Source organism: Chrysochloris asiatica, unplaced genomic scaffold (genome assembly GCF_000296735.1).
Source record: "Chrysochloris asiatica unplaced genomic scaffold, ChrAsi1.0 scaffold00050, whole genome shotgun sequence".
Lineage (NCBI taxonomy): Eukaryota > Metazoa > Chordata > Mammalia > Afrosoricida > Chrysochloridae > Chrysochloris > Chrysochloris asiatica.
This window is the reverse complement of record NW_006408568.1, coordinates 6,130,615-6,138,552: the sequence shown is the minus strand read 5'-3', so window position 1 is coordinate 6,138,552 and position 7,938 is coordinate 6,130,615. Positions and strand designations below refer to the sequence as shown.

At 45.0% G+C, this 7,938-nt stretch overlaps 1 pseudogene; it reads right to left on the bottom strand.

The window, feature by feature from the left end:
* Positions 1–673: 673 nt before the first annotated feature.
* Positions 674–2,188, bottom strand: LOC102820630 (annotated as a pseudogene).
* Between the last annotated feature and the right edge of the window lie 5,750 nt (positions 2,189–7,938).

Here is a 7,938-nt window from a genome sequence, read left to right as displayed (position 1 = left end):
GTTCAAGGTCATATTTTGGCTCTTGTGGACTTGTTTTCATTTTCTTCAGCTTCAGTTTGAATTTGCATATGAGTAAATGATGGTCTGTTCCACAGTCTACCCCTGGCCTTGTTTTGACTGATGATATAGAGCTTTTCCATTGTCTCTTTACGCAGATGTAGTCAATTTGATTTCTGTGTATTCCATCTGGTGAGGTCCATGTGTATAGTTATCTCTTATGCTGTTTAAAGAAGGTATTTTAAATGAACAAATCATTGATTTTGCAGAATTCTATCATGCAATCTCCAGCATCATTTCTATCACCAAGGCCATATTTTCCAACTACTGATGCTTCCTCTTTGCATTCCAATCACCAGTAATGATCAATACATCTTTTTTTTTTTTTTTTTAAATACAATTCAGGATTTATTTTAAAAAAATGAGGGCTCCCTTGCTGTGCCATTCTGGCTGTAAGCAAATAAATAACCAGAAGGGGCATAGCTGAGGAAAAAGGAAATCAGATCTCAAGACAGATTAACAACTCCTCCTTCTCCAAACTCCGTCCCCCTAATTATGGCTCTTGGGACACCTCAGTCCCTAAAAGAGTGTGGCTGTCTGCCCTGTCTAGGAGGGGAGACAGACTCTGGATCACTTGTTTCCAGCCCTTGATCCCTTGACCCACTCCCCACAGGGGTCAGGGCTGAAGCACCAATTGGAGGTACCTGAAGATGGTAAGGAAAGGGGAGGGGGGCAAAGAAGGTAATGGGATTAACAGAACCTAGGCAGCAACAGCAGCTGAAAGGGGGTCCGGCCCCCTCTCCAGATTGAGCTAATGCCTGACTGGGGTTCTATCCCACCCTCGGCTGAGGATCTTTCGGGGCAGTTCAACAGAGGCATGGACGAAGACCGCATCATCCCGCACATAGTTTTGCTTGCGGATATCTTGGTGAGAGATGAACTTGGGATAACCAAAGCCCAGAGAACTCTCATCCAGAGAGTCCCGCCAAGTGCCTGGCTTCTGGAAGTTCTTCCAGTTTGGATCAGGATGGAAGGTTTCCGTGACATGCTGTGGCTTGGCCAGCCCAGGATTGCTCTGATCCAACAGGGAGAAGGTGACACGGCGAGCAAAGGGCCACTCCAGGAGATTGTCGAAGGTGCCGGGTAGCACACGAATGTAGAGAGACAGGTGTGTGCCCTCACCACTGCCTTTGCCATTGAGGAATGCAGACACGTGCAGCTTGTAGCCGTACTTATGTGTGTAAAAGGCCGGGCTGAAGCACTCCAGGTTAGGCTTGGCCTTAGCCTCCTGTAGCCGACGCCCATAACTGCCAGTCTTCCAGATGAGTACACCATCGCTGCCCACTGATAGGTGCTGCTGACTCACCAGGGCACACATCATGGCTAGATGTGGCTTCATACTCTCTTCCACATGCCGTGCCATTGCCACCTTTTGGCACCTGTGCTTGCAGCCGGAGTCTTTGAAAGGACACAGCACTAGAGCAGTGTTACAGCTGTCTTTCAGATGACCCGGCAGGTCCTCCTGAGCCACAGTGCCCACACCATACTGGTTAGGGCAGGGCATAGATAGCCTTGGGCACTGGTACTGGTGGCTCTGGATGGTGTCGAAGACAAACTCCTTGGTGCAGTAGGTGCAAGGCTGTGTACGCTTGGGGCACTCAATGGTGGCATGCTGGGCCAGCAGCCGCCGCATCATGCAGGCACCACACTTGTTCTCACAGTACACACTCTCTTGAGGGCACACACCCTTGTGGGTCTCATAGGCCTCCCCACTGAAGTCACAGCCACAAAAAAGTCGCACTTGAGGCGCCGCTTGGGGCAGTCGTGTTGCAAGTGTGCCGGCAGATCACGGCGGCTCAGCTTGGTGGGACAGCGATTGGGACAAGGGACTACTTTGAAGCTGCAGCTGTTCAGGTGGCCCTGTAGGTGATGAAGTGGCCCGCTCCAACGGCAGCCCTCCTCACTATGGATACAGTGGATAGGCAAACCCAACACCTGCACCTCCAACTTGGGGTCTGGGTAGATCTTGGCATAGTCCAGAGGAAGCTGGTCCTCAGGGCATTTGAAGACTCCCTCACTGAGGAACTCCTGTAGGCAGGTGTCGCACGGGCTCGCACATGGGCTTCCCGCACAGCGGGCACAGGAGCCGCTGCTTGGGCTTCTCCAGGAATTTGTAGTCGAAACCGGGCATGGCAGGTGGGCACGGGCGAGCGGCGCCGGACACGCGTTGGCCCCACAGCCCGTGCCTCGCTCCGGCTGTGCTCCCGGCTCCGGATGGCCTGATCAATACATCTTTTTTTTTAAAATTTTTTATTAAATGTTTTTATTTTGGATTGAGTGAAAGTTTACAGGGCACATCATCAGCTTCACATTCAACCATTCATATAGCTTGTTTCATTACATTGATTATTATCCCCTCCATATATCATCAGTTAACAGTGTTTCTCTCTATCCTCTTTAGCTTTTTTTTTTTTTTTTTGGATGGGGGGGGGGGACTTGCCTTTTTGGAATTTACAGTCTCGGCTTTTAGGGAAGGTTTTTACATTTGTCTGTGAATATCCAGGGCTCACGTATGAGATTACTAACAAGCATTACTGAATAATCAGATGAGGGACAGTTTGCTATGTCTACTAGGTAGCTAAAGTCTGATCCTCAGAGCCTATGGTTTGGACGGTCAACAACGCTTGGGCCCACAGGGGCTTGGCCTCCTGACCAGGTCAGCAAGGTCAGCATCAGATTCCTCCTTATTTATTGTTTGTTTAAGGGACTGATCAATACATCTTGATTGCATGTTTGATCAATTTCAGATTGAAGAAGTTGATAGAATTCTTCCAGAATTACAGCAACTCACAAGCCACCACAGTATAACAAACTGACAGATAAGTGGTGTTTTGGAAAGGTAGCCTGTGTTATAGTTGTAACCATAGCTCAGAGCAAAGCAATGTGAAGATGATGTCTAGAGTTGAGCTAGCCATAGACTCCTGACTCTTTTCCATCTTGCCCAGTGTTGCCTCCAACAGAGTAGTTACCCAGTTTTCTTCTTCTACAAACTATTTCATCAGGGCAGAGGATTCCAAAGACCACCCCAACTAAACTCCCTCTAACTCTTGCCATCATTGCCAAAAAAGCCCTCACAGGGGTTCATAGGAGGCATGGTGCAGCTTTAAAAACACCAGTGGGGCAATATCTCATTTGTGCTTGCTGCTTTAAATCAAGCATTTTTAAAAAATTGTGTAAATACATAGGTAACAAAACATCTGCCATTTCAACAGTGTTCACATGGATTATTCAGTGACATTAAATATGATCATCATGTATTTAACCATCAACGTTAATTAAATCAAGTCTTTTTAGCACATTCTTTTCTTTTTTAAAATTTAATTTAGTTTTTAGTGAAAATACATGTATCAAAACATGCTTCCATTTAACAGTTTCTATTCCTGTTTAGTGGGTTTGGCTACATTCTTCATATGTGTCAACGTTCTTATGATTTCACCTGCATTAATCATTTCCCCTCTATTAATCTAGACTCTTAGCGCCTTTAACTTTTCATCTAGGTCTTACTTAGAGTCAATGTTGTTCCTTTGGTCTCATAAAGATCATTTTTAAAAAAAATACAGTACTAAAGGATGATACTGTTTACTTTTTGAATGAAATTGTTTTTCTTTTGGGTTTAAAAAAAACTTCAGCAAATAGTGTGTTTTTCCCCAAGGTTTGAAGGGTATTCTAGGGCAACAAGATGTTTGTGTGTTGGATTAAGCATTGGGCTGCTAACCGAAAGGTCAGAGGTTTGAACCCACCAGACTTCCTAGGGAGAAAAATGAAGCAGACTGCTTTCTTAAAGATGAATAGCCTCGGAAACCCAATGGGAACCCTGTACTCTATTACAGGGTCACTGTGAGTTGGAACCAACTCGTTGGCAGTGGGTGGTGGTGGAATGTCGGGGGACCAGAGTGTTGGGGGACTTTTTTGATTCAGATTGAGAACTGAAGCACAGAAATTGCCACGTTCGAAAGCCAGTGACTGAAGAGACAGGTCTATGGCTCGTGGTGTTTCAGAAACCCTCCCAGCTGTCTCCACACTCCTCATTCTGATTCCAAGAAGAATTTGCGCTGCTAGAGAACTGACCTATAGACTCAGGATTTCTGAAGACTTCAGTGGTGGTCTCTGATATGCAGGGGCTTTTCTCAGATCTAGCCTACATCCCTCTTGTTACACATGGACTTTGTTCCTTCTCAAGAGCAGAGACCTTGACTCTTCCCTGGATTGGTTCTGCTTTCCCTGCTTCCTCATGTCCCCCACCACCTCCACCACCTCAATTAGTGCCACACACCTGCTAGAAACTCAGGTATTTTTCAGAGAAGGGATATTGTGCTTGTGGTATTCTAAAAATGTGGCTTGTATTGTATGATTCCATTGTAGGCAAATCCATAAAGCAGAAAGCAGGTAAGTGGGTTGGGGGAGGTGAGAATAGGGAGTGACTAATAAAGCTGAATAGGTTTCCTTTTGGGGTGGTGAGGAGATCTCGAAAGCAGATAGTGGTGTAAGTTGCACAACTTTATGAATGCACTAGAAGTTGCTAATGGTAACTGTTCTGTTATGTGTATTGTTTACCACAAGAGACAGAGAAGCGAAAGAAAGAAAGCAATGTATCCTTTACATAGCTCATTTTCCCAGGAAACTTAGAGCACATGCTTGATTTAAAATGATCCATCTTAATAATGGAGAGCACCAAGGTGTCATATGATAATCACTGGACTGCGAACCACAAGGCCCACGGTTCGAGCCCGCCATCCACTCTATTGGAGAAAGATGAGGCTTTCCGTTTGCATAAAGACTTAAAATCTTGGAAACCTTGTACAGGATCTCTCAGTTGGAAATGACTCAGTTGTACTTAACAACAACAACAACAACAACAATCTTATTAATCAAGGATCCCTGGTTGTGTTGTGGGTTGAGTATTGGGTTGCTAACTGCAGGGTTGCAGGTTCAAACTCACCAGCTTCTCCTCGGAAACCCTATACTGGGTTGCAACCAACTTGATGTCACTTAACAAAAAAAACAACAGCATGAGTCAAAATGGACTCAATGAAAATGGTTTTCTTTTACTTTTAATAATCACCACCACCTATCCCATGCCCCCACTGCCATCAAATTGACTCCAAATCCTAATGACCCTAGGTAGAGATTTTGAGACTAAATCTTTACATGAGCAGCCTCATCTTTGTCCCGCAGAGTGGCTGGTAGGTTTGAACCCATTGTGGTTAGCAGTGCAGTCCTTATCCTACAATGCCGGCAGGAGTTAGGAATGTCTCTGGGGAAGAAGCAGGGATCTTTCTCAAGTTGGGGGTCCCCAGTTTAAGTGTACACATGGTTGGAAGGAGAGAGTGATGCTGAGTTTCCCAAAGGAGGTGCAATTGTAGAGAAGAGGAGGCTGCAGCTGAGAGAACGGGAACCTGTTTTTCTCTGCATCTCAGGACAGTTGAGTGAAATTGAGGTTTTCTATGTCTGGATCTTGAATTCTGCCCATTCTTTTTCCCTCCCCGACTCAAGTCTACTCCCATCTTCATCAGATCCTCCCAAGCCCAGGGTTGCCTCAGAGACCCCCACTCCTTGTGTTGACGCCGTGGGTAGCTTTGTTTAAAAAAAGCAAAAAAAAAAAGCACCCAAAATGGCCAAATCCATGAGGACTTGAGGGAGGGGAGGCACGTGTGGGGTTATTTTTGGTTTCGTTGGCTGGCCTCAGATCTCTTTGACATTCCTGGCCATAGCCCTTTCAGAATTGACCAGAATGGAAGGATGATAAAAATTGAGGCTCCAGGAATAGCTCAAGAATTTGTTCATTCTTAACCCCTGCAAAGAGGTACTGCCCACTCCAGAGCTGGTGATGGGCCCAAGGGAGTGTGACTATGATGGGGATGGAGAGAAGGAGGAAAGTTCCTGGCAGTTTCCTCTCCTGTGCCTCCCGGAATCCTTGGGAGGAGAGGATGTGAGCTTGGTGGTGGCTCAGGGCCCATCTGATAAGGGAGCAAGATTTAGAGCGCCCCCACAACCCCATCCTGCCTTTTGGGGAATTGCCTGTAATGTGCTTATAACTCATGCTTGTAATTCTCGCTGACTGGCTGGGTAGGTCAGTGTCTCTGTATCTCTCTGTCTCTCTCAGCTCTGGCCTCAAGTCCTCTGGGAGCCCTTATCTCTTCCTCTCTTATCCAGAGTGTGGCTGAGGATCACCTTTTGTTCTGTGCACATGAGGGAGATGTGAATGAGCACCCACTGTGGGGAGTTCTGGAGCTCAGTGATGCCTGGAATCTGTCTTTGTCCTAATGAATGAGAGCAAGCATGTCAAGACAAGTATATGTAGACATTCACAGACAGATTCACAAACATCGTCCTGAGTGGCATTTAAACTGCAGAGGGGTGGTACAGAGTCACAGTCACAATCAGTGTGGACCAGTGGTGGAAGAAGCATTGGCTGAGAGCCAGGACTCCTGACTGGCCTTGAACAAGTCACTTCTCTGGCCCTTAGTTTCCTCATATGTAAGGGTTTATGATCCCTGAGGTCCTTTCTGACTCAAGAGTTCTCTTTCCCAGAACCACAGGTGGGATGGCCCTTTGCATGGTGGGCCGCTCTCTTTGCTCTAGATTGGGGATATCCTTGGCTTTCTTATTAGCTGGGTCTTTCTTGTGGGTGAGTAGGCTGAGTGCTCAGATATCACAGCTGGGCCTTGAACTTCTTTTCTCTGTACCTTCATGCTAGGGAAAATGGCAAAGTTTGATTTTTAGGTTCAAGAAGTCTTTGTCTAGCCACAGTGTTTCTTCCTTTTAGCCACTTTGTCCTTTTGGTTTTTGTTATGCCTAATTAAATTACGTGTAGTTCATTTTCCCTCTTCCCACCATATAGGTCGTTTGTGTGGTCTACCCTAGTTGGAATACCCTCCCTCCTTCCATATGAATCTTGTTTTATCTGCATTGTTTCAGTAAATTTGAAAATTTGTTTACCCATTACTTCTTCAAGTATATTTCTGTTCCTCCCCATTTCCCCTCTGGAACTCTAATTATATGTATACTTGATGGTTAGCTATTGTCCCATACGTTGCTGATGTTCTGTTCATCTTTTCTAAAATTTATTTCTGTTTCATTTTGGATAGTTTCTATTGTTATGTTTTCAAGTATACCAACCTTTTCTTCTGCAGTATATAATCTGCTGTTAATTGCACCCATTGTGTTCTTCATTCCAGAAATAATGTTTCCATCTCTAGAAATTTTAGTGGGATCTTTTATTGTGTCTTGCATTTCTCTCCTTGTCATGTTCAGGCTTTCTTTGGGCATATGGAGAATCTTTGCAATAGCTGCTCTTTCATCCTGGCCTACTAGTTCTCTTATCCCTTGTCATTTTTAGATGTCTTATTGATTGAATTTTCTCCTGGTTATGGGCCATATATTTTGGCTTCTTTGAATGCTTGGTAATTTTTGATTAGATGCCAGATATTGTGAATTTAATGTTGGTGGATGCTGGATTTTGTTATATGTCTTTAAATAGTCTTTATTTTGGCATGCAATTAAATTACTTGCGATCAGTTTAATTCTTTTGCTATTAACCTTGGTTAGAGTAGATCTATAACAACCCTTAGTCTATGACTAATTTAGCTTCATTATTAAGGCAACATCACTTTGAGGCCTCTATCCAGTACCCTGCGTTTTATCAGTATTCTTCCCTACAAATTCTAGTTGCCTGGGACCCCTAAACTTCGATCCTGCCCCTTCCCCTTGGTGAGACCACTGGACTCTATTTGAGTTCTTCCTCTCTGTGCTGTGGCCTAGAAGCTTCCACCAGGCAGTCAGCTGAGCTTCATTTCTTTTCTCGCAGCGATCACAGTCCTGTGCTGCCTCTTCAGTGCCTCACATTCATATTGTTTTATGTTTATGTCCAGTTTTTCAGTT